The sequence below is a fragment of the Rhinolophus sinicus genome, linkage group LG17, assembly GCF_036562045.2.
Source record: "Rhinolophus sinicus isolate RSC01 linkage group LG17, ASM3656204v1, whole genome shotgun sequence".
NCBI classification, from domain to species: Eukaryota; Metazoa; Chordata; class Mammalia; order Chiroptera; family Rhinolophidae; genus Rhinolophus; species Rhinolophus sinicus.
In genome coordinates, this window is record NC_133766.1 from 19,626,467 (window position 1) to 19,654,116 (window position 27,650).

The window sequence follows — 27,650 nt, forward strand, 5'->3', positions numbered from 1 at the left end:
ATATGGAGGAGCCATCAACTCGTGGCTTTCTTCCCTGAAACACAGTCATGGGCTTGGCACTGTTATAGGAGGAAGGAAACTAATTGGACCAACAGATTGGAAACTATAGCCACACAACTTTCCATTTCACGGCTGAAAATTCCACTCCCAATTTGCAATGTCAAAAGTGGCATATTTACTTTGTAGCTACCCCTGCCTGGGTATCATTTTTATTGCTTTGTTTATATACATGCATGTGTGTGAGTGTTTATTTTTGAAATCTCAGACACATGTTTTACAGCAAGAGTGTTGGCATTTCAGAAGTCATTGATGTTTTAGGTTAGTGTATCCTAGAGTTTTGGGTCATTGCTGAATAACCTGACATAAACGTTATCAGGCTTGCAAACCTGTTTTCAAGTGAGATATTCTAAAGCAATATTTATAGCAAAATTATGACCTCGAGGCATCTACATGTAATCCATTTTTAAATCTCATTTTTTTCCCTCTGAATCCGTCAATCTAATTAGGCTCACATCAGTATATTATTACGGAAAGTAATCATTCCTTTCTTCTAATAACATTCATGGATAATTTTATTTCTCATTTCCAGCCTCCTACTCCTGTGGTGTAATTAGTATCTTTGGCACCTCGTGATGCTCAGAATGAGTTGCAGCTGCTAATTGCTAATTGAAAAATTAGAAACTCAGTTAGAAAAAGGATCTAATTAAAATGAAATTAGATAAAAATCCCTTCAAACCAGCTTCTCCTCTCTCTCTCTCTCTCTCTCTCTCTCTCTCTCTCTCTCTCTCTCTCTCTCTCTCTCTGTCTCTCTCTGTCTCTGTCTCTCCCTCTCTCCCTGTCCCCTTCTCCTTTGATTTTCTTTTTTCCCCTTCAGCCATTTTTTTTTCCACCACAGAACTATTAGCACTTGCAAAATATGTGTAATTGCTGAAAGACAAATACCTTTCCATATCAAGCTGTACAATTCAGAGGGAGTGAGTTAGGCACAGGTTCATAACAATTGAATTGAACTTTAGAACTTGGGCCTTCTTCTATTCCAGTTCCATGCATGAGTTTTATCTTACTAACAAGACTTCCAGGTTCTACTCCAGGAAGCAAGGACGTAGTCAGCCCCGTGTGCTTTTCTTGTGTGTGTGGAAGGGTCATTGCCAGCCTCATGACTATGAGCTATAGGGATCCATCCACTTATTGTTGCAAATCCATCCCCACCCTCTTCTCTATTACATTGTCCCACCTGACAAATGATTATCTAGTAAATGCTCAGCTCTGTAGGAGACACAGAGTAAACCAAGTCCCTTATGCTTCCAAAGTACTTACAATCTTGAGAAGTCTACACAGATAGGTATAACAACAGAATAAGAGAACATGTAATCAAATGCAAATAGTGTTTCAGGCTATATGTGATATTTACTTCAATCCTTCAGTAATTTTTGAGCACCTTCTTACTACATGCCAAGCACTGTGCCTGGACATACAAAATATACACCACTTACTTGTAGTTCCTCCCTTCAAGGAGTTAGTATCTGGACATATGTGAATAAGTGATGCATAATATTATACGATAATAACAGTAATAGCAAATGTACAAGTTGTCGAATATCTGCAGAAGTATGGGTGATGAATTCTGGTGGGCCAGACAGAGGATTTCAGGGAACACTTTATATGGAGGAAATGGTACCACCATAGGATTTTGAAGGGTGACTGGGAGTCTGTCAGGGAGATAAGCATTTTAGATAAAGAAACCTGTTCCAAAAACAGACACATAAAACAGTATGGTGACTTGTGGAATGATGAGTAATTTGGCATTTCCAGAGCCTAAATTGAGAGGTGCATAGCATGAGACGAGGCTGGGGAAGTCAGTAGAAGTTGGATTACAAAGAATCTTGTGTGCTTTTGAAGTTTAAAGAAGAATACTGAATATTTGGGAGAAAGTTTCTTAGACGATATAAGATATAAATGATAGTAGGGGCGATAAGTCTTCAGGAGGGAATTCTGTGGCATGAGAGGAACATTCTAGATTTAACAACAAGATAGGAGAGACTTTGAGTAGGAGAGACTATAACCAAGGGAATAGTTTAGGAATAGATAGAGAAAAATAAAGTGCATTCAGCTTATGATTAAAAATTAGGCAAAGAAGTTTACTTAAAAAATAGAAACAGGCACTTTCTTTTAAAAAAAAAATTTAGTTATAGTTGACACACAATATTGTATTAATTTTAAGTGTACACATAGTGAGTAGACATTTATATAACGTATGAAGTGATCGCCCAGTAATTCTAGTGCCCATCTGACACAATGTACAGATATTACAATGTTATCAACTATATTCCATATGCTATCCTTTGCATCCTCATGACTGTTTTTTATAATTCGCAATTTGTAGTTCTTAATCCCTTCACCTTTTTCACCCATCACCCCAACCTCCCTTCCATCTGGCAACCATCAATTTGTTCTATCTATGAGTTTGTTTTGTTTGTTCATTTATTTTGTGTTTTTAGGTTCCACATATAAGTGAAATCATATGGTATTTGTCTTTCTCTCTCTGCCTTATTTCACTTAGCATAATATCCTGTAGGTTCATCTATGTTGCCGTAAATAGCCAGATTTCATTCTTTTTTTATGGCTGAGTAATATTCCATTGCATATATGTAGCACGTCTTTATCCAATTGTCTATTGATAGGCACTTGAATTGCTTCCATATCTTGGCTATTGTAAATAATGCTGCAGTAAACATAGGGGTGCATATGGGTATCTTTTACATTAGTGTTTGGGATTTCTTTAAATAAATACCCAGAAATGGAATTGCTGGGTCATATGGTAGTTCTATTTTTAATCTCCCCCACCCCCTTCTTCCGCCTTCCCCCACTCCGGTTCAAGCCGTTGTTTCTCAGTCTAGTTGTGTAGGACACAGCTCCCTGGCCCAGGCTGGTGTTATGAGCCTTGCACTCTCCTCCCGCCCCCCAGCTGAGGCAGTCGGTCGGCCGCTCACAGCAGCTCATGGCAGCCGATGGCAGCTCATGCCTACCTCCAGCCTCACGCAGACCTCTGGCTGCTCACGGCAGCCCAGCTCCAGGGAGAGCCATTGTTCTCAACCTTAGCTGTAGAGGGCGCAGCCCACTGGCCCATGTGGGAATTGAGCTGGCGACCTCTCGGCCTTAGGGGCACGGCACTCCAACCACCTGAGCCACTGGCCCGGCCCTATTTTTTATCTTTTAAGGAATCTCCATACTGCTTTCCATAGTGGCTGCACCAATTTACAATCCCACCAAGAATGCATGAGTGTTCCCTTTACACCACATCCTCGCCAACAATTGTTTGTGGGTTTATTGATCATAGCAATCCTGACAGGTGTGAGGTGATAGCTCATTGTGCTTTAATTTGCATTTCCGTGACGATTTGTGATGCTGAGCATCTTTTCATGTGTCTATTGGCCATTTGTATGTCCTCTTGGGAGAAATTTTGATTCAGGTCCTCTGCCCCTCAAGTAGGCACTTTCATTACATGCCTTCCTTTGTAGATATAGAATGATTCTTTTTAAAGAAGTGTATGTGAAGACTCAGAAAGCTTAAGTATTTTATCCGAGGGTCACATAGATAAGTTGTGACTTAGGGAGATTCCAGCCCACGTGGGTCTAACTCCTGAAGCTATTCTGGAACTCCACGCTCTACCAGCCTACCCCTATGGGCTCCTAACTCAGTCTGGTGGCCATTGTGTCATCTCCTGCTCTCTACACATTCTGAAGGAGGCAACTTATGCTCTGCACAGTTGGCAGATGTACCTCTCCTTGGTCCATGGCAGACAGGGAATGGTCCTAGCCTTCTTTGACTTGCCCATCCTTCTTGTTCCCCTGAAGAGTCAGTCGCTACCAAGCGGTTTTCAAGCTGGCACTTAGGGGAAGCCCTTGCATCTTTTCAGAATACTCAGTCAACAAAAAGCAAGGAGGTAAATGAGCAAGAGTGGAGGAATAATGGGCCAAGGGAGTATGTCATTGCATGTTATTAGTCAGAAATGACTAATGACAAGAACTCATTCACCAGTGATTTCATGTATCTGGAAAGCGTCTACATGAATAATCTATTTTCTGCTCCAGGCGTGACTGCCCAAACAACTCTTAAAACATTGGTGTAAGTGTTCTGTTCCTCATAACTTAATCTGATCCAAAAAGATAATGGAATGGCAATTTAAGCCCTGACTTTAAAAAGTGCTTTATAGCTAATTTATGAGGTTTGACAAGTTCGCAAACTTGTTGCAATGAAGTTGCTGACCTTTTTTGATATCAGAGGGATTATTCAGTATGAATTTGTACCAACTGGAAAACAGTTAACCAAGTTTACTATTTGGAAGTGCTGAAAAGGCTGCGTGAAAAAGTTAGACGACCTGAACTTTTTGCCAACAATTCATGGCTTTTGCATCACGACAATGCACCAGCTCACACGGCACTCTCTGTGAGGGAGTTTTTAGCCAGTAAACAAATAACTGTATTGGAACACCCTCCCTACTCACCTGACCTGGCCCCCAATGACTTCTTTCTTTACCCAAAGAAAAAGGAAATAGTGAAAGGAAGATATTTTGATGACATTCAGGACATCAAGGATAATATGATGACAGCTTTGGTGGCCAGTCCAGAAAAAGAGTTCCAAAATTGCTTTGAAGGATGGACTAGGCGCTGGCATTGTGCATAGCTTCCCAGGGGGAGTACTTCCAAAGTGACTGTAATGATATTCAATAATGAGGCATGTAGCACTTTTTCTAGGATGAGTTCATGAACTTAATTGTCACACCGTTTGTATATTTTTCATGCTGCAATTCAGCTTACTTGCCTCTAGCTGATCACAGAAAAACCTGATGCTTTTAACCAATCTGCATCTTTTACAATAATTAAAGTGCTCTGTCTTGGCCATGACTCACCATGCTAAACAGAGAGCAAAAGTAAATGGGTGCGAGAGATGTAGTGATGTCGTTGTGTGAGCTTTGGATCAGATTACCTGGGTTCAAATCCTAACTCTTCCACCTAATTGTGCGAGTTCATAAACCTCTCGATGATGATGGTGATGGAAATGCTAGCCAGTATTTTTAGGGCTTGGGGCAGTCAAATGAAAGGATTTGTTACATGTTCAGCACTTGTTTCACACACATTGATGATTAATGTTGAGACAAGGGCGTATGAAGGAGAAAAAAAGGTGAGGAGAGAAGAAAAGAGAAAGTGACGGCTAGCCCTATTTAATGCACTCAGCTCCAGGCCTGGCTGGATTCGAGAATGGATGCCTGGATAGCTCCGATGCTTTCGTCGTCTTTAGTCGCCTTTAGTCATCTAAGCTACATTGTCCCATGGCATTTTGGTGGAGCGAGGTGCTCTAAAGCTACCGAGCTAGAAGGTGACACACTAATAGTCTCTTGTTTGGCACTTCTGGACGGAGACTGAACAAGTAAGAAAGGACTGTGAACTGGGGAAGGGCATCATCTTCAGTTCAGTTTTAGGAACTGACACCAGGCGTGGCTGCTTCTGCTTCGTCAGTTGCAGATGCCCCTTCTCCATCCTGGTCGACCTCCTGCTTCTCCTTTCAGAAGGTGCTCCGGGCTCTACTGTAAAGCTCCTGGGATGCTTTCTTCTCCCTCCTATAACTTACTTGCTTTTGGAGAGGAGCCTGATAAACTGGATGAAACGCAAATAAAAACTATGGCAAAGTTAAGTGAAATGATCACTTCCTGGATAAGAAAGAAAAAGAATGATTTCTTATATACGCCAATTTACTCTGAGAGGCATGTGTTAAAGACAAGCTTCTAAAGCTGGTTAAGGGGAGCATGTATGGATTACAAATTATAACACCCTTGAAATTCGGTAGCGCTCAGCTCAGGTCTTATGAAATAGATTGGGTAACTTGCCTATTTGCTCAACTATTGCCCTGTATATCACCCTTTTCTAAAGTTTTCTCTTACACAGAATATTGCACATCAACACAAAAATAATTCAGTGTAACATACCAGGGGGAGAAGCATTTTTCCCACTTTGACCTAAACTCTCTCTCCCCCCAAATAGGCATCTGGGGAAATCCCAACCCTCTCAGATTCTGTGCTTTAAAGGGGAAACTGAGAAACTGCACGTCAAGAAAGACAGTGTGTGAGGCACATTCATATTCAAAGCATAATTCTGTTGGACAGGTCAGTTCTTCTGGGGGGGAGGTGGTCACCTCACTTTCACCTCAACATATCCTGAGAACTGTAGCCAAAATGGCAGAGCTATTGCTATTCTGCACCATAGGGAAGGGATTTTCAAAGAAAGGTGCCTTTGAAGGATTCAAGGTGAAAGCCACTGTCAGTTGGCAGAGCTGGCTATTAGCAGAAGAGGAATTCACTAGGGGATATAAAAGGTGTTGGGGGCTTTAAGTTCTTGATATGGCTAAGCTTCCCATCTCAGAGAAATAGGACATCCAGCTAATTATCTGTCATGTCACCCTGGCTTTTCATAGACACAGATTATTTCCTTCTCTGGGTTTTCCAAATCCATTTATAGTTGTGAGAAAAACCAAACCAAAACAACAAACCCATTCCCATCCTGTCTTTCAGAGATTCTAGGAACAAGAGTAAAGGTGGTGACCACTGACACAATTTTATTCAAGGACTTTTGAGTATGTTAATATCTTTTCAGGAAGGCGAATGGTCTTACTAAGTCACCACAATACCTTTAACTGAATAGGTGCTGTTTCATGGTTTCTAGCTACCTGGACGGGGAGGGATAAAAGTAGTGTTAAGGGCAAACCTACTCAAGGGGAGTAATATTGTGCATTATGAGACCTGGGTACATGTTATATAGGATTTGGATAGCCTGGCCCATGGGGCATCACCTTCAAATATTCTAATAATCTAGATTCTATTATGTACAAGTACCTTGAATTATTTCACATGGTATAGAAATTACAAGGGAGAAATCATAGTAAAAGGAAATGCAGGGGTATGTCACCAAGGGAGGCCTGGCTTGTAGGAGGCCTAATAAGACTTTGGTGAACGCACCAAAGTGTAGAAACTGCCCCTCCACTCTACAGGTTCAGAGACTCAATTTTGTCAGTTTCCTGGAGTCCATCAGGGAGACTGATACTCACCATCGGTAATGACATCAGAGTATTCAATACAACTGTGTCTGTTGTGTATCCTTCACAGTGTTAAGGGCTGGCAGAGTCCAGTGCCAAGAGGGAGTGAGCCCTTAAGGAGATTATCTGGGTACTGTGAAACTACTTGTAGCTTCAGTGTCCAGCCCAGGGCCTGGTCCCTAAATTTGGGGGACATTTTGCTGGGTGACAAATGATCACTTAATGACTGAGTGGCTGGCGGGTTGGGTAGATGAAGTGGAGAGTAGATGAGGGTAGGTGAGTGGAGAGATAAGAGACAGACGGCAGAGAACAAGAGTGAGAGGAAGGACCATAGCAGCGGTTCCGGGGCCATTTACTGGACAGCAGTAGGTGCCCCGCGCTGTGCTAAGTGCTTTTGCATGCTTTAATCGCTAAACCCTCATAACAACTCTAGGAGTATGGAAAGGTTGTATTTTCCACTCTACACACGAGGAAACTGAGTTTCAGAGGAAGGTAGCATGGACAAAGACACCCAAAGAGCAAGTGGTAGAGTCAGAATAAATTCTCAAGAGACTAAGGCAGTGCAGACTTTTTATTGGGGAATAATGAGAACTAGAACTTCTAAGTTGACCCTACGTGGGCCTCCTCTGGGAAGCATAGTCTCTCCCTCTGGGCAAGCTACACGGGAAGCCAGCTGTAATTAGAAGTGTTCTTGTGGAGGTTAGCCTCAGAATGAGGAGGTGTCTGTGTCGTCTCAGTGATTCATACGGTCTAGTGCCTCCCCACAGGCCCCTCACAGGGTGGGTCAAACCCTCATGTAACTTTTCAGAGCACCTTCTCTCCTGGACCACACTCGGATGGCTCTGTTTCTCTATGTTCTGTGCTTCCATTGCTCATCTTTTAAAGTGGACGCTACCCTGGAAATTAGAGACTCTTTAAGACCATTTCAACTATCTCTACTCTGATACACTTTGTGTGGAATGTAGTTATCAATAGCTACTCTTGTTTCCCTCATTGTTCAGTTCCTTGGGTGCAACTCAGTGTCATCTAAAGTTAATGCCTTTTATTTCTTTCTCTTGCCTGATTGCTCCGGCTAGGACTTCCAATACTATGCTGAAAAGCAGAGGTGATAGGGGGCAGCCCTGTCTTATTCCTGAATGTAGAGCAAAAGGCTTCAGTTTTTCACTGTTGGTTATGATATTATCTGAGGGTTTGTTGTATATGGCCTTTATTATATTAAAGTATTTTCCTTCTATACCCATTCTATTAAGTGTTTTAATCATAAATGGATGTTGTATCTTGTCAAATACTTTTTCTGCACATATTGTAATAAGTATATGATTTTTAACTTTTATTTAGTTTATGTGATGTATCACATTGATTGATTCATATATGTTGAACCATCCTTGTGCCTGTGGGATGAACCCCACTTGTGTATGATCTTTTTAATACATTGCTGTATTTGATTTGCTAGAATTTTGTTTAGGAGTTTTGCATCTGTATTCATCAGAGGTATTGGTCTGTAATTTTCTTTTTTTGTGTTGTCCTTACCAGGTTTTGGTATCAGGGTAATGTTGGCCTCATAAAATGATTTAGGGAGTATTGCCTTTTCCTTCAATGTGTCAGAAGAGTTTGAAGAGGACAGGTGTTAGATCCTCTTTGAATGTTTGGTAGACTTCACCAGGGTAGCCATCTGGTCTTGGACTTTTGCCTTTGGGAGGGTTTTGGATGACTGATTCAATTTCCTTACGGTTTATCGATCTATTTAGTTGATGTATTATAGAATTGTACACTTGAAACCTATGTAATTTTAGTAACCATTGTCACCCCTATACATTTTAATTAAAAAAGAAATAAATAAAGTTAATGCTAGGCAGATGGTGGGACACGGGGAAGGGAAGTGACTTGTTCAGGGGATGGGACGAGTCTCCTGATCCCAGCCTGGTACTTTCTCACTGTATTATACCCTCTGGTTGAGTGAATTAATATCATTGCACAGAATCTTATATCCATCAAATTAAAGTTGTTTCTAATGAGGTGTGCCATGTTTTTTTTTTCATGCTCCATGAGTTCAGTGGAACATGGGCTTTCTCAGCTCTAAAGGCTTTATGGCTATTTTCTCTGATCTTCTCCAGCCAGGGACCCACCTCTAGCCTGTGGGCTCCCGGCATTGGTCTGCTGAGTCTGAGAGGGTCTTGTCTCCTGGCTTAAGTACTTTGGAAATCCAACTGTAGCTCATATAAATCACTTCTGAGAAATAAGCAGACACCATGTGGACACATCTCTTAAATCCACATGCCTTTCTCACACATTTATTTTGATAACAGAATGTCAAGATTGCTAGGTATTTTGGACACCTGTCAATCACACAGTTAATCATAAACATTCCCTGATGTTGCAATATTCTTCCACATGCCCTTCCTAATCTTGGAGGACTTTAAAGGCAAGTTAATGACACCAGATGTTCTGGGAAGGCTGAGAATGTCTTCTGAGATATTTTTCCCCAGTGAGGAAGCTAGATGAAAATACAACTACAATGGGGGACAACTGGTATATCACTTTCTGCAAAAACAAACAGGTATTTTCAACAGAATCCATTTGTTCCATGATAGGTATTAACAAACAAAGCCATCCTCCTTCTGTGCCCTTATACACACACACACACACACACACACACACACACACACACACACCCCTCCAGTGGAAAGCCGAAAACTAATCAAGACTGGCCTTATACAGATAAATAGGCCTTGCCATCATTTTTCCCCCAATTTTTCTATTTCTGAGTAATGTGTCCCATACGTTTTTCAAATACTTCATCATCTGCTTATTTTCTGTTTGATTTGCCCCCTTCTCTGACTAGCAATTTCACTGGCCCAGCTCAAAATTACTTTTAATAGTTTCTTTTAAGTCAATTTAAAAAACCTCCTCTTCCACAATCCTTTCATACTAGACTTGGCTTTCTCCTAAACTAATCTCTATGGTAGCAAATTAAGGTCAATATATATTAAATATGCCACCAATCAGAGTTTATAATGAGAATCCTTCCATTTAATAGTTTTATTTTAAATTAAGTGGAATGATCAATGGGAGGGAGTCAGAGCATTAATGATCATGGTTTAAATTCTCCCAGCCAAGAAGAGGCAGGAGTCACTGCGTCTAAATGATGCACCTTCAGACATTTCTAGGTTAGCACAGTCTGAGGTGCATTGACTTATAGTGAATGAACACTTCTCACCCTGTCTGTGGGTTCAGGACCAACCTGGTCCTAACATGTACAGGACCCCAGGGCAAAAGTACCAAATAGAGGCTCACGTGACATGTGTCTATGTCTTTAAACATTCTAAATGAAGCTAACAAACTGAAATAAAATATGTTCTAGACGTCTCCATTGACTATTATATCTAAGTAATACCCTGAGGACCAGGTGTACCTTTAGAATTCTTAGACTCCTCAGAGTTCTGTTCTTGAACATGGTAGCGTGCGGGCACGGGGAGGCCTGGCCGCTCACCCGTGGTCCCTCTTTTTCTTTCACTCCTGGCTCTGACTTGCATTGCAAGGGCCCTTGTAGAATTCACGTGAACACCTTAGTCTGCACGTTCAAGCTCTGTCCAATCTTCACCAGCAAACCTCTCTCTTCCCCTCAGCTTGAGGTGCAAGTAAAAAGAAGACCTGGGGAGGAGGTTACCACGGCTCAGGAAGTCAACTCCAAGCGGACTGGCTAGGTACCTGGGTGGCCGCGGTGCTCTGGGTTGTGGTTGGGGGCACACACCCTGGGTGACGTGTCCCCTTAGTCCCATGGTCTTCTTACTCCATGGGGTGGGAGGCAGTTGGAGTGGGATAAAGAGGGACCCTCTAAAGTGTGGCGCCCCACATAGAGGCCCCTCTTGTGGGGTCAGATGGTAGCATTGGTTTTAGAAACTCAGTGGAGTTTGGAGAAGTTAATATGAGAAGAATCAGAGCTGACACCAAATTATTACTTTAAGGATATTTCCCTCTTATTTTTATTAGGTAGTTTCCATTATGATAAGCAATAACCATTTTTATTAAATTAATAAGCATTATACACTCTCAAGAATTCTCATAAATCATTCCGACTGTTGCTGTTTCAGCTACATGAAACAATCCACCAACTCTGTACCCGCTCACCCCAACCCACAACACTAACAACACAAGCACACGCACAAACACATGTGTCACGTGTCAGAGACAAGTGTAACCTAAATTGAGTCTTGCAAATATAACTCAGATAGTAGGTTTTTCTGAGCTTGAATTCCCTGAAAAATCCTTATTTGCACCCCTCTCCATTTGTAGACAGTAAGAGCTAAGGTCAAGAGCAGGTACGTGACTTGCCAGTGTTCTGTTTGCTGACCCTCATTCCTTCAGAGCTCACTGGAGCTGTGAAAACAGGAATACTGGGGCCACTGACAGGGTCAGTTCTGGGGAAGGGAAAGTAGTCAGGTGTCCCTTGACTAGTGGCTAATCGGGGTGATTCACTAAGAAATCAACTCTTCTTTTTCCCCTGCTTTAGAAAACTTCTGTCTACTCTTGGGGGACGTTAACGAATCAGAAGGACTGGAAATGTTTTCACTTGACTTTAGAAAGAGGAGATTGGCTAGTGTGTTTCTCAGAACTAACCCATTCTTCCCCTTAAAAGAGAGTAAATATTTTTTTAAAGGATCGTAGAGGTAAAATTTACATAAATAAAATTCCCCAGTTTTCAGAGTACAATTTGATGAGGTCTGACACGTTGACAGCCTTAGCTACTAGCAGAGTCATGACACAGACCGTTTGTCCACCCCAAAGCTCTCCCCTCCCTTTTGTTGTCAACACCTGCATGTAACCCAGCTCCATCAAGTGATCAGCTCTTTGCCACTATTGTTTTGCCTTTTCTAGAATTTTATATGAATGGAATCATATAGTATATAGACTTTTGTGTTTGGTTTCTTTCACTTCTGAGACTCATCCATGTTGTTGCATTTAGTAGAAGTCCATTTTTTAAATTGTTGAATAGTATGTAACTATATGGATCCAGCACAATTTGTTTATTCATTCATCAGTTGATAGACATTTGGATTGTTTCCAGTTTTTGACTGAGAAAGGGAAAAAATAAAAAGAGCATCCGCTGGCATTTGAAAGCTGGCCTGGCCCTCACAGCTCGGTCGTGTTATTCTCCTATAGGACGTAAACAATCTCACAAAATAAAAACCTCAGACAAGGTTACTCTGAGACCATGATAAAATGAGACAAAACAAGTCCACATCATAATTGTGTCTAAGTAGGACAGAAGCAATGATATTTGCTCCCTACAAATTACTAAACACCCCCCCTCTTGGCTGAAATGAATGACTGCTACTTTACTAATTACAGCTGTTTGCCCATTTGCCCTCCCTATAGATTTAATATTCAGATACCCAATCCTGGAATGGCCTCCACTTCTGACACCACCGATGTAGAGTCAACCCCTACTTCTTTAAGCTGCCCCCCACATCACCCAATCAGAGTCCAGATCCTATAACAGTTTCTTTCCAATGCAGGGTTTTCCTGGGTATGTGTTTTCCCTCACCACAATGGGTAAAAACCCAACTTGTTCAATTACAAGTATATTCCAATGGACTTTTGACTGGACGACTGTTATTTGAAACGTTCATGTACAAGTGTGTACATGTGTTTTCCTTTCTTTTGAATGAATTTAGGCATGGAATGGTTGATTGTGTTGATAAGTGTACACTTAACTTTATAAATTATCAAATTAAAAAAATTGTCAAATTGTTTCCCAGTGTGATTGCAGTATTTTGTGTTCCTGTTAGCAGTGTATGAGAGTTAAGTTGCTTTGCATCTACCCAGCACTTTATGTGTTTAGTCTTTTCAATTTGACCACTCCAGTGGGTGTGTCGGTATTCCATTATGATTTTGATTTTCATTTCTCTGTTCACTAGTATTGTTAAGTATCTTTTAATATGCTGATATGCATTCATATATCTTTGGTGAAGTGACTTTGAATCTTTTGCCCATTTTTGAATTGTATTGTTTGTACTATATATTGTGTTAGAATAATTGTTAGAGTTCATTATATATTTTGGATTCAAGTCTCTTACCAGTTTTAATTTGCCAACATTTCTCTTAGTTTGCAGTTTACCTTTACATTTTCTTAACAATTTCTGTTGAAGAGCAAAGTTTGAAGAGCAAACTTTTAAAATTTTAATAATATGTATTTTACCAATTTTTTCCTTTTTGGTTTGTACATTTTAGGTACTGAGATATCTTTGCTTAACCTGAGGTGATAAAGATTTTCTCCTAATTTTTTTTTTGTAGAAGTCTTCAAAATCCTCTGTGTACTTTACATCTACAGTATATTTTATTTCACTTTAACCACAATTTTAATTGCTTAATAGCACCAGATGTCTAGTGGAAACCATAGTGAACAGTTCAAGATGTGTATCAATCTTATCAAAGAATCAAGTTATAATTGTTTGATCTTCTCTACCACTGTCTTGTTTTCCACTTCTCTTATTTCTGCTCTCATATTTTTTACTTTTATTCTTCTGCTACTTTGGTTTTAATGCTTTCTTTTTTGCCTAGTTTCTTAGGTAGAAATTCATATAACTGATGAGATCTTTTTTCTCTTGTATAAAGCTTTATCCATAAATTTTGATATATTTCACTATCATTTACGTATGTTTCAAAGTGTATATATATCTGATGTGGGGGAAGGGAAATTTTATATATAGATGTATAAAGTTTTATATATGTATATATATAAAATTTCCCCTCCCCCCACATCAGATGGGTAATGTGCCGATGTCATAACAAGGTTTGAGGGAGGCACATCTCACACAAGAGCGCTGACACCCAATCATCACACTTATGAACTATAAAATGATCTCAAAGTATATTTTGATCTTCGTTTTGATTTCTTCTTTTACCCATTTGTTATTTACTAGTGTATTTTTTGTTCACAAATATTTTGGGGTTTTCTAGATCGCACTTTGTTATTCATTTCCATTTTTATTTTGCTGCAGTCAGAGAGCATGAGATTTTAGTTTTCTTAAATATATTGCATGTTTTATGGCTCACATATGGTCTACCTGGTGAATGTTCCGTGTGTACATGAAAAAAGAGTATTCTTCTGTTGTTGGGAGGAGTAGTCTATAAATGCCAATGAGGTCATGTTTATTGATGTTCAAGAGTTCTACATCCTTACCTTCCAGTGTGTGTGACTAGTAATTCTCTCAATTACTGAGTGAGGAGTGTTGAAATCTCCAACAATAATTGTGAATTTTTCTATTCTTTCAATTCTGTCAGTCTTCGCTTTATGCATTTTGAAGTTCTGTTATATGCATACACATTTAGAAAAATTATGCCCTTATGGTGAATTGACCTTGTTATCATTATGACCTCGTCTTCCTTATATCTGGTAATATTTCTGGTTCTGAGCTCTACTTTGTCTGTACTGGCATACAATTTAAACTTTCTCGTTATTAGTGCTTGCGCAGTATATATTTTTTATCTGTTTACCTTAAACCTATGTCTCTTTACATAGGTAGGTTTCTTATACACAGCATATAGTTGGGTCTTGCTCATTTACCCATTTTCACAATTTCTGCCTTTTAATTTAAATGTTTAAAACTTTTACACTTAATGTAGTTATCAACATACTTGAGTTTAAATCTACTATCTTGCTATTTCTTTTTTACTTATCACGTCTGTTGTTTGTTCTGTTTTCTCCCTTTTCCTGTCTTCTTTTGGATAAATTCAATTTTTAAAAATAATTTCAGTTTATGTCCACTGTGGGTTTATTATCCATAACTCTGTGCTTTATTTTATTTTTTTAGTGCTTGCTCTAGAATTGCAATATACAGTTTTAACTTATCACAGTCTACCTTTAAATAATATCAAATTATTTCATGTATAGTGTAAGAATCTTAACAATGCTATAGTTCCCTTCTCCCTCTTGTCTTTTCTGCTATTTTTGTCATTCATTTTATAATGAGTCTTTCTTTTTCCCCTCTAGTTTTTAAATATTTTCTCTTCATTACTGGTTTTCAGCAATTTTGTCATGATACACCTTGGTGGTTTTCTTTGCCTTTCTGCTTGAGTTTTTTTGAACTTGTTACAGCTATGTGTTTCTATTGTTCTTTAAATTTGGGAAACTTTTGACCATTATTTCTTCAAGTATTTTTCCATCCCTCCCATTAGTCACTTAAGACTACTATTATACACACTGGTATTGTTCCACAAACATTGATGCTCTGTTCACTTCTTTTTAAAGCTTTTCTTTTTCTCTTTATGCTTCATTTTAGTGGATAGCCTGTATTGCTCTGTCTTCAAGTTTACAAATCTTTTCTACTGCTCTGTCTGGTCAGGTATTAATTCCATCCAATGTCTTTTTCATTTCAGATGTTATATTTCTTATCTCCAGAAGTTCATTTGGATTACAAACATATTTTCAGTGTCTCCCTTCATCATGCTTATTTTGTCTTTACCTTTATGAGGCATATTTACGAGAGCTATTTTAATATCTTTGTCAATTATCAATAATTCTGGGTCGGTTTTAATTGAGTTTTTTTCCTGGCTATGGTTCATATTTGCCTATTTATTTTCATGTTTTTGATTGAATGCAGACATTGTGATTTTTATTTTTTGGGGTGTTAAATTTTGTTATATTACTTAAAGGGATACTGCAAGGTGGAAATCCTATAGAGTGCTCAGATCTCATGACAGGTGACGATGGAATGTCCCCAATTATCCAATGTAAACTTGTAGCATAAATATGAACTACCAAACTAGTGGCTCATCCATAAGGAACCAGTTAGAAAGGTGCTGAGATTATTGAAAGCACTGTGAGATAGTCTAGAAAGGGGAAATAATGTGTCAGACATCTTGTCTGTACAATGTGTAGATGTCAACTAAACTACTGTTGAATGAGTGAGTTAAATAATAAATCTATTCTACTTTGAGTGGATAAAGAACACTTAGCTAAAACATTTTGTATGCTTACAACCTATTTTGTCTCTTTCTTTTCTCTCTTTGTAATATTACCTCTACCCCGTTCTCCCTTTGTAACTCAAACTGGAGTTGGACAACTTCAGGCAGAGCAGATCCTTTATTGCGGAACGAAGTATGGTGTTTCACTTTCCTAGCACCCTATCTCCTGGAAGCTAAATGCCCCATTCCTCATTTGCTTCATGGGGTGGCTGTGCGGACGAAATCACATCCTCCATCTAGATTCATTACACTCAGTGTCTGTGCCATAATAAGTACTTAATGTTGGTTGGATATTAATTTTCTGTGCTCCTCCTGAGTGGTTTTCAGTTAGGCATATCTCAAACTCCAAAATTACCTTTAAAAAATTTCCCTTTTATATGAAGAAGTCCTTCTTGTTTCTGTGCCATCAGTGGTGTTTTTTTTTTTTTTTGGGGGGGGCACTAAAATGAAGAAAATAATTGTGCTAAGGTGTAATTTATTTCTTCCTCTTCATAAGATTTTTGTTTTTAGAAGAAGAGTTTGTTAACTCCAAGGAATGTAACTGAATATACAGAGGGTGCCAAAAATTTTAAGAAAGGAAAACACTGTATTAAATTTGTAATACTCAATATATACTGGTAACAAAAGATGAATGCAAGTCATGTGTATATGTTTTTTTGGCACTCCTGGTATATGCCCTTAGCAAACATGGGTTGGGTAAGGGCCATTTCTTTTATGAATGTTCTAAGTTAGGAAAATGCAGTGGATAATACTTATTGTGGCTTATTTGGCTTCTCAATTTAAGCACTAAATAAACCCAATAAAAAAACATTAGGGTCAGGTTTAACTTCACAACTCCTAGAAGTCAAAGACCGGGTCTCTACATTATCTTTGCTGAAAACCATAGGAAATCAAATACTTAAAAAACATTGATGGCAACTAAGTTCATAGTATTACAGTGAGACATATTTGCCTGATTTAGAAAGGGGTGAATGAAGGCCGGGTGATTCCTAGTCAATCTAATTGATAAGACAAATTGTAAATGTGAACCCTTATTCCTAGACCACTTGCGATGGCGGCCCTAGACCTCTCCTTGTTTAGCTTATCAACCATGCAGTGAACACTCCCTCTTGTTTGTAGCTGGATGAAAAGTGGGTGCTGGTGGAACTGAGTTGTCAAATGCAGTGAGGCCATGGAACGTTTCTGACTTCTCGGAGAGTAGTCACCATTTTTTCCTCGCTTGAGGTAGATAGACTATGGGCAGACTTTGGCTTGACCCTCGTATAAAGCTGCTTGCTTTTGGGATGTCTCGCTCGCTAGTTGTTTTAGCAGTGTTTCGCCAGGCTGTGCAGCCAAGCAGAAATACCACACTCTTTGCGAAAACCTGAGGTCAGCACAATTTCTTTTCAGGGAAATTGTAACCTTTTGTGCTGAGATTGGGATGTCTGAATTAGAGAATGGGAAAGAAAAAAAATAATTTCTGGGGGTCCCCTAAGCCCTTACCCCGTTCCAGAATGCCAGAGCTAAGATCACAAGCTCATTCTCAGCAGAAGGGCAGCCTCCCATCTCATGGGGCTGCTGAGAGAACTCAGGGTATTTTTACAAGTCACACTGCCAGGGATACTTACATCCAAGTGACACATGCTTTTGGGTTCCCCGATGTCTTACTCTTGCCCCTGTGACTTTGCATGAGCTAATTTTTCTGTTTGTAATAACTTGCCTTCTCTCTATGATTAAAGATTCAACTCTTCAAAAAAGTGTTTCCTGAACTTCACATTTCACAAGTACGTCCCTCTTTTTCCCCACCAGTTCTAGGTTGTTGAACATCTTTGCTTTTGCAGCCTCCAGAGTTTGCCTCCAACCTAGAGAACACATAGGACTATATTAAAGTTTTCCATTTATGTGTCTGTGTCTCCCATTGCTCCATGAGAGCAAGGAACATATTTCATTCATCACTGTCTGGAGGGCTCAGGGTTTGGTTTAAAAGCTTTTGAATCAGAGACCTCTGGACTCAAACCTATGTCTCTTACTGTCTTCATGAACTCCATTTCTTTCTCTTCGAAAAGAAGGTAATGATGTCTTAAAAGTGAATAGAATTTCAAAAATATGACATAATTTTTTAGCTTGTTGTGGGAGCTTTTTGTTATTGAATGAATGTTTGCTAAACACCAAGACCCTCATGAAGAAGAAAAGATGTCACAATAGATGCACAGGTTGAGGGGGAAATGTAAGAGAGAGGAAAGCATAGCTATAAAGCAGCCAGTCTTGTGCCATGAGTACAGGAGGTGGTGGTGGGATGTTACAGACTGATTCCAAGTCTTTATGTCTGCCAGGTCTTTCATGGTGCGAGCAGGCCAGGTGGCCACCTGCCTGTCAGCCCCAGCACCTCCTTCTCCACTCCCGTCTCCACCCCCACACTTCCCATTGCCTGGAATTACTAGGTTTTGTGGACAGACATGGTTTCAGAATAAGGTTTCAGAATAAGGGATAGAGCTTTTCTCTTTCTGTTCAGGTCCAAGATAAGATCATGTTACTAGGACCCTGCCCTGTTTTTGGAGGATTTGGAACGTTTATCTTAGTTTCAGTGGATTTCCATTTGCACAGAAACATGTTAACTATATAGGCCTATTTCATGTTTCTCTTCACCTGTCTGAAGAAAAACCACATACAAACTGAAGACTTTGCTGGTACATGAACACACCTGAGAGAGTATCAATTTCTATGGCAAGATTTCTGAGGTGGGAGATGAAGTAGTGGCTCTCAATGTTCTGCTTCTTTAGATACACATTGGATAGCTTTCCTTGAAGATTTCTGGCAGACTAGCACACATGCTGTTTCTCTTAATTCTCACACCATTGTGAGAGGTATTATTATACCATTTTGCAGAAATAGAGTCCCAGAGGTGACGTGACACACCCAAAGGCACACAGGAAATAAGTAGAAGAGCCCAAGTTTGTCTGACTGTCAAGTTCAGTGTCTCCCTCTTAATTTCAGCTGTTTCCTCAGTGTTGAAACATGCTTTGCCCCAAAGAAGTACAAAGTGCTGAGCGATAGTATAGCCCTCAATTTCATAAACTTGGGGAGCCATGGGCACACTTGTGAATCTGACAAAAGCTATATTCCTTCCTCCTAGGAAAAAATGTATATATGTAGCAAATGGTATGTTTCTAGGATTAACAGAGCCCTGCATCTCATCCACGGGCCTCTCAGGTTAAGAATCCCTGATCTGGTTCAAATCATCAGTTTACTTATGAAGAAGCCGACACCAAGAGAGAGAAAAGGAAATACTTAGTCAGTCACCTGTGGCTAGAACCCAGGCCTTTCAAATCTTAGTCCAGTTTTATTTTACTATTTGATGAGGTAAAGAATGAAAGTCAAGGTGAGGGAAGGTAACTGCTTTAATTATATAAACCCATTTTCTAGGCCCAGATTGCTGCTGGCTCTGAGGGTGCTGGCCACCACGTGGAGGCAGCGTATGCGGTGATTTTAACTCCTTTGGGTGTTTATTAGCCCAAGAAGCCTGAATTCTCAGGCCCTTCATTGACTGCAGAGTAGCTTGTACACAGAGAGGAACTGTGACATCAATATTCCAGCCTTGCCTCACACCCTATAGATCAATGGCTTGTTCTTATCTGACAGCAGCCCCTGACATATTTCCATGGGATCGAAGAAGGAAGAGAAGAAATAGCAGGTAGGGTTTGCAGCTGGCTGGCATGTTGTGTTTTTATTGGAAGGCTTTGCTGTCCCCACATTGCCCAGGTACCCCAAATCCACACAGTCTGGAGTCTCGGCATGCATGGGGAGGCCCTGTCAGTAAGCTTACGTTATGTCACATCAGTTGGCTCCTTACCATATTGGAATATCTTCAAGGGCTCTGACTCTTATCATGGAAATTCTGTATTTTTATGAGAGAAAAAAGCAGAGGAAATCCATGCTGTGTGTCAATGTAGATCCATATACAGACTTGCCAAGGGTACTGCTTAGGGGGGACTGCATATACTGTTAGGTTCAGAATCCATAAAAGGGGAAAATGCATGAAGGTATACTGTACGTTTGATTAATTGCACAAGAGTACCTCTCAGGTAAAATCAACTCTTAGGAATTCTTACTGAGTATGTACCTGGGACTGTTAGGTGATGGGTTGTAAGGTGACTAAGAATCAAGGCATTCAGTGGAATATTATTCAGCCCTGATAAAGAAGGACATCCTGCCATTTGTGACAAAGCGGGGGGATCTTGAGTATGTTATAAGTCAAAGACAGGGACTGTATGATATTACTTACATGTGGCATCTAAAGCAGGACAAACTTTTAAAAAAAGAAAGTAAAATGGGCTCACCAAGGAGGGGTGTGGGGGGGCAGGACAGATGTTGTTTATTACAAGTTTACTAATCCAAACTTGCAAGGAATAGTAAATAAACCTCAGGTTTTTAATGCACTATACAGTGAATACAAGCACAAATATTGTATTATAGTTATCAAACTTGCTAAGAGACTAGGAATTAATAATTGCAACCACTAAAAAGACAGGATAATTAAGTAAAATGATAGAGATGCTAATTATCACTACAATGGTGATCATATTACAATATATCAATACATCAAATTAACATGTTTTACACCTTAAATTTGCACAATGTTATATATCAAATATATTTCAATTAAAAAAAAAGAGTCAAGGTATCCATCTATCCATCCATCCATTCTTTCAGGGAAAAAAATTATTCTAGGGTTTCTTCAGAAACACAAAGAAATAAATGTAAATGAAATTAGATGATTAGGTAGGACACCCTGGAGGAATTGGCCATTAAGCTGAATTTTGAAATGGAGTGGGGGTACTCTGGATAAGTGGGAGATTGAGGCAGGATGACTGGGGCATTTATTCAGTGCAGAGAGTGTATGAATCATGCCCCCTGGTATAAAAGCATTAACTAGCATGGTGGGTTTACTTCAGTATCACAGGAGTAAAGGATGTGTGTGGCAGAGTAGTGGGGGCAGGGAGGGAAGAGGCTAGGAAGTTATTCAGGGACCAGATCAGAAAGAATTTTATGTGCTACGCTAAGGAGTTTGAACTTTATCTTGAAAACTAAGGGGAGCTATTGAAAGATTTTAATAGGAGTGAGTGGAAGGATTAGATTTATGTTTTAGACATATTACTCTGTCTAGAAGGAGGGAGGAATGTGTTGGAAAGGGGCCAGATTCGAGGCTGAGAGATGAGTTAGTAGGCTATTGCTGTAATCCAGATGGTATCCAGAATCCAGCAATAATAGTTGTTAAAGAGAGGAAGGCGTATATATTAAAAAAGATATTTAAGAGGTAGGCTATAAAAGACTTGAACTATTTGTATGTAGAGATGAAAGGGAAGGAAGAATTAGGATTTTGCTTTGGGCAATTATTTTTATGGTGGTGCTATTCACCAAAATAGTGATTATAATCAGAGTAGCACATGGCAGGGCATTAACTAAGGCAAAGTAATGCTATTTAAGATGCTTTGAATGTGTAGTTGGAAGAATGTTCCAGTGGAGGTACCAACATTTTAAAACTTACAAGATAAGGGGGATAGAGTATCTCCACTTTAAGAATCTCATCTGAGAACAAAGACTAAAGAACTTTTGCTTGTTGACTAACTGGGAGATAAGCTTGGGGCATAAGGAGGGTAATGGAGGGTAAATGGAGGCAGTGCTGGTACAGGCCTCTAGGAAGCTGCCAGGGGACGTGCATCCAGGACGCCCTTCAGCTTCCATGTGGAGATAAAGGCCAGAGGGATCTGTCATTGGAGAAAAACTTCACGACTTTTTCTGAGGTGACTAAGAATAGACCTCCTTCTCTGTGACAGTCAAATAACTCGGTACTTCCCCACCTCTACTGCCCACCAGAGCATTGTATCGGATGACATGTGTGTGTGCATGTGTGTGTGTACATATAAGGGGGCTGTTAGAACTAATCTCTTATTTATAAAATTGATCCGCTTTCTAACAAACACTGTATTTTTTGAAGTGCCATTTTGTGCAACACACTTTGAGGAAGAAACAACAGGAAGCAATTACAGAACAATAAAATGTGGCATGTAACCTGGAATGAAATTGTGAGTTACGGATGAGGATTACAGCAATCCTCTGGAAGGGCTTGGGCATAGTGGACTGGAAGATCAGAGCTGAAAAAACATGTCAGAACTGGAAGCACCTTAGAAAGCATGTAGTTCAAACTTTTTGCCCTTTTTCAAACTCAACTCCATTTTACAGGTGAGAAGACTGAGGCTCGGAGAGGCGAAATCACTTACCTGGGTTTACAGAGTGAATGAGTGACAGAGCTATAGTAGAACAAGTGAAAAATGGCAGTGGTAACCAAGAGGTGGTTGAGTAAAGTCAAGGATGATGTAGTGATCACGACAATTATTATTATAAATACAATTTCCACTGATGGAGTCCTCATTAGGCACCATCACTATGGTCATCATGACATATACATTAGTCCCTTTTAATACGAGGTCGGACAATTAAGTTTGCGAACTGATCCTAGGAAAAGTGCTACCTACCTCATTGCTGAATATCACTACGGTCACCTTGGAAGTACTCCCCTTGGGAAGCTATGCACTGACGCCAGCACCTAGTCCACGCTTCAAAGCAATTTTGGAACTTTTTCTGGAATGGCCATCAGAGCTGTCATCCAATTACCTTTGAGGTCCTAAATGTCATCAAAATATCTTCCTTTCAATATATCCTTTATCTTTGGGTAAAGAAAGAAGTCATGTGTGTAGGGAGGGTGTTTCAATACAGTTATTTGTTTACTGGCTAAAAACTCCCTCACAGACAGTGCCGTGTGAGCTGGTGCATTGTCGTGATGGAAGAGCCGTGAATTGTTGGCGAAAAGTTCAGGTCATCTAACTTTTTCACGCAGCCTTTTCGGCACTTCCAGATAGTAAACTTGGTGAACTGTTTGCCCAGTTGGTATAAATTCATAATGAATAATCCCTCTGATATCAAAAAAGGTTAGCAACATCGTTGCAACAAATTCGCGAACTTAATTGTCAGACCTAGTACATGTGGCTGCTCTGTCAGGTAAGTTGTAAGTTGTAATGAGTTTTATTTTACTCTATTTTATTTTTAATTTGGCTATTCAGGATCTGTACCCCTTTCTTATGTTTGAAGAATCTGTTGCTTTTAGAGGTGGACAGTGACCTTCACTTTAGAAGGTGGAAATAGCAGGTGAAGAGCAGAAAGGAGGATTTCCAAAGATGACAGCCTCTGGAACCAGGTAACCTAGGGTTTAATTCCAGCTCTGCATGTACAAGCATACCTCAGAGATATTGTGGGTTCAGTTTTAAACCACGACAATAAAGCAACTGTGGCCGTAAAGTGAGCTGTAATTTTCTTTCTGGTGGAGGGTCTTGCCTTCAATTTGTAAAAAACATCTGTGAAGCACAGTAAAATGAGATATGTCTGTCCTAACTAACTTATCTCTACAACTGACTCACCTCACTGTATCTCAGTGTCCTCACCAGTGAAAATGAGGATGCCATATAGACGTCGCAAAAGTCTTGCAAAGATGGAGTTAATATATCTGGAAATACAGAAAAGTGCTGACATTGCTACCATTATCATAATTCCTTTTCCAATCTCCCTAGCAGCTAGGGCGTGAGGCCATGACCTACATTCCACCAACAGACACGTTCACTTCACATGCTGACAAGAGAAAGCAGGAGTTACCCTCCAAAAACTCTTTTTAGTTAGTATTAAGTGGCTGCAACAGCAGCGAGTATAGGTTCTGAAGACATCAGTGGCCGCCAGGGAGCCCTGGTGCTTCCTGTGAACTACCCAATATCCTTCTGACAAATTTATTTTCTCTTTATCCGCTGGTGTCAATTACTTCCATCTAAGAATGCTGACTGGTTAAAGAGGCCTTATTTTGGGGGGGCTCTTAGCAATTAAGAAGTTTGTTCAAGGTTAAGTAACAAGTAGATGGTGGAACCAGGATGCTAATCCAGGTGTTTTTTATTCTAATCCCTTGCTCTTCATCTGAATGCTGTTCTGCCTCCGAGACTCGGAGAATCCGAGTGTTTATGAACATGAGGAACTCAGGTAGTCCATTGTTCAGAGCAGGAATCGCCCCCTGTAATGTCCTAACTGGTAGCCATCCAGCCTCTGATGACCCTGCCCAGGGTAGGGAAGTCACAAGCCTTTAGTTCTGTAAATTGTCAGATGCCTTTTTGGTTGCCATTCTTTACACACACACAGACTGCTGGATCAAAAAAGACAGTTTTGGGTGCACGCTGTTTTGTGTGTTTCGTGTGATTGTTGTGCCAAACTACCAAAAACTGGGTGGCTTAAAACAGCATAATTTTCTTCTCTCATAGGTTCTAGAGGCCGGAAGTCTGAAATCAAAGTGTTGGCAGGGTTGGCTCCTTCTGGAAGCTCTGAGGGAGAATCTGTTCATGCCTCTCTCCCAGCTTCTGGTGGCTGCTGGCAATCTTTGGTGTTCCTTGGCTTGTAGCTGCATCATTGTCACACGGTCTTTCTCTTCCATCTGTTTCTCCTCTGTGTCTGTGTATCAAAATCTCCCTCACCTATTTTTGTAAGGACATCAGTCACTGGATTAGAGGCCAACTGAATCCAATATGACCTCATTTGAACTTGATTAAAAATGGCAAAAACCTTATTTTCAAATAAGGTCACATTCACAGGTACGGGGGCTAGGACTTGAACATGTCATTTTGGGGGACATAAATGCACCCCACAACTCTGATGAATAACAATTCAAACGAAAATATTTCCATTAAAAGACGTATGAGTTTAGCCACAAGAGAGAAGACACAATTGGCTAATGTGAGGAAGAGGCAGTTATGAAAGTGAAAGAGCAAGGGGCTTGCAGGCAGATCTGTCTACTGAAGATGGTCCTGTCCCTCCCAGGGTAAGTGGGAGCAGGTCTTGGAAAGGTTCTAGCACTGACAGACATATATAGATTAAAACCTTAACACTTGTCTTCCTGGTCCCCTCCCTTTCCCAGAGGTAACCACTACTGAAGGATTTTCTGCAGACCTGTTTAAAGAAAAAAAAAATTATATATATATAAATTAGAGAGAGAGAGAGAGAATTTTTAAAAAATATGGGCTCATGTAATATTATGTATATTTATTTGGATTGTTTTCCATCTTAATATTTTCTCTTAAATTTATATCTCATATCAACACAACCTTATTCTTAGTCATCCCACTTTTGATCTGTAATTAGTGTTTCCAATTTTTTCACCAATACAAGCAAACTTCAGATAAATTTATACATAAAGATGTCTTTGTACACATATGCAAGTATTTCTTTAGCGTCGATCCCGACTGGAAGATGGTGTTGCCATAGCAAAGGGTATGCACTTTAACATTTTATTGGATACTGCTGTCTTTTAGAAATTCGTTAATCAACTCATTCTCTCAGAAACAACCCATTTGTGTGTGTACTTGCTTACACTAATATATGTTTTATTTTTGCTAATCTGATAGAAAATGATATCTTTTCTGGGGGGGGCCTCTTCCTTATTAATGGTGTTGTGAACAGCTTTCATGTCTTTATTGGCTATTTAATTTCTTCTGTGAATTGCCTATTCATATTCCTTACATTTTTATTGGTCTATTTATCTTTTGCTTATTAATTTGTAAGCGTGATTTATATATTTTGAATATTAATCCTTTGTTTTATACGGTCACTGCAAATATTTTCTTCCAGTTTTTTCATTACTTATGGTCTTTTGAGTGCAGAAGTTTTAAGGTTTTATATAGTCACATCTATGAATTTTTTTTCGTGTGTTTGTCTTCTACATTTTTTAGGATACTTTCATAGTTTTAATGTTTACATTTATTACATTTTTTATTTAAATGGATTTTATTTTTGTGACTAGTGTGAGGGTCTAGATTTATGTTTTCTAAGAAATAGCCACAGATTCAACACCATTTATTAATTAGTTTATATAAAGTGTTGAATTCTGGTTAATACCTGTTTTTGTAAATAAAGTTTTATTGGAACACAACCACACTCATTTCTTTAGTTTTGTCTATAGCAGCTTTCACACCATGGTGGCAGAGTGCTGAGTAGTTGCAACTGAGACCTGATGTCATACAAAGCCCATAATATTCTCAACCTTGTCCTTTGCAGAAAGGACAAAAGGTTTTTAAACATTTAATTTAATCTTTTCAGCTTTATTGAGGTATAATTCACAAATAAAATTGTAGGAGATTTAAAATGTACATCTTGATGATTTGGTATTTGTAGATGTTGTGAAAGGATTTCTACCATCTAGTAAATTAACATATCCATCACCTCACATACTTATCTTTTTTTTTTTTTTCACTCCCTATTTTCCTACTGATTTGAAATATCTTCTTTTATATACTAAATATTTGTTTGTACAATGACTCTTTTTGAGTTCTCTTCTGCTCCATTGATCTATGCATCTATTCCTGGGTCAATGCCATATTATACAATTACAGGTTTATAGTATATTTTGATACCTGGCATGGCAAATAACCCCTTGTTTTTCTTATTCAAGATTGTTTGCTCTTTTACATATTTTATATATAAACTTTAGAATCAACTTGTCAAACTCTAAAACAAGTCAACAAACAAAAACTCTTATTATTCTGATCAGAATTTCAGTGAATTTATAGATCTGGGAGAGAACTGATAGCTACAACATTGACAGTGCTCTTTCAGAAACAGTATGCCCCATTATTTCGTTTAGATTTCTTTTACTTCCTTGAGGGAAGTTTTATAGCTTTGTTCTACAGGTCTTGAACATTTTTTGTTAAATTTGCGCATATGCATTTAATGAATTTTTATTAGTATTGCATATTGGACACTTGGTATTTTGCCGTCCATACTTCTTTTCTATTTTGGGAGAATCCTATTTGCCACTTACTACAAAAGATAAGGTAGAGGATCTATTTTATCTCTCTGCCTCTGGTAGCAACAGAATGGACATATAACTTAGAATGAAATGCTACTACCAGGGACTTTCAATCTTGAGAGAATAATGCAGGGGTCAGTTAGAGACAGTTTGGTGCAGCAGCTGCTTGGACGCTAGAGTGCCATTCAGTGGCCTGGTGGTGAGTGTGCTTCGATACAGTCCAGTGGCATGGCAACATGTGTCCAGTGGTAGTGACATTAGTGGCAGTTTGCCATGCAAATTGTCTTTGGTATGATCTTGGCGTGGCATTGCCTGTCTTGGTTTCTGCCTGAACCTCTCCTCCCAGTCAATTCAGCGAGCCCCCTGATAACTTTCCAATAAAATTTGCTTCTGCTTAAGAGAACCAGAATCAGTTTCTGTTGTTTATAACCAAGAGCCCTGACAAGGGATCATCTTACCATTACCGTTTATAATTGGTTATTGTGATGCATATACACACTAGCGATTTTTGCAATCGCCTTAGAAGTCAAGGTAAATGGATTATTTGACCTTCTGTCACTCATGGTTAGAGGATTTTGAAGTTGTCATAATCCTGAGAGCTTTTAGTCATTGAATACCTACCATGTGACAGATACATATATCCTTTATTGCATTCAATCTCTCTAATTATCTTGGAGACCTAGCACTTTTATTGCCATTTTTACAAATAAGGAAATAGAGTTTTAGAGAG

General features: G+C 39.4%; 1 long non-coding RNA gene and 1 other non-coding gene across 2 annotated transcripts in view; one reads left to right on the forward strand and one right to left on the reverse strand.

Annotated features, from left to right (window-relative positions):
- The window catches only part of LOC141569319 (uncharacterized), a 389,769-nt gene that overhangs the window by 327,845 nt on the left and 34,274 nt on the right, over positions 1-27,650 (forward strand). The gene's annotated exons all lie outside the window — the stretch shown is intronic.
- LOC141569394 (small nucleolar RNA U13) lies at positions 13,846-13,949 on the reverse strand. The gene has a single exon (XR_012493012.1). It is a non-coding gene; the product is annotated as a small nucleolar RNA U13 (small nucleolar RNA).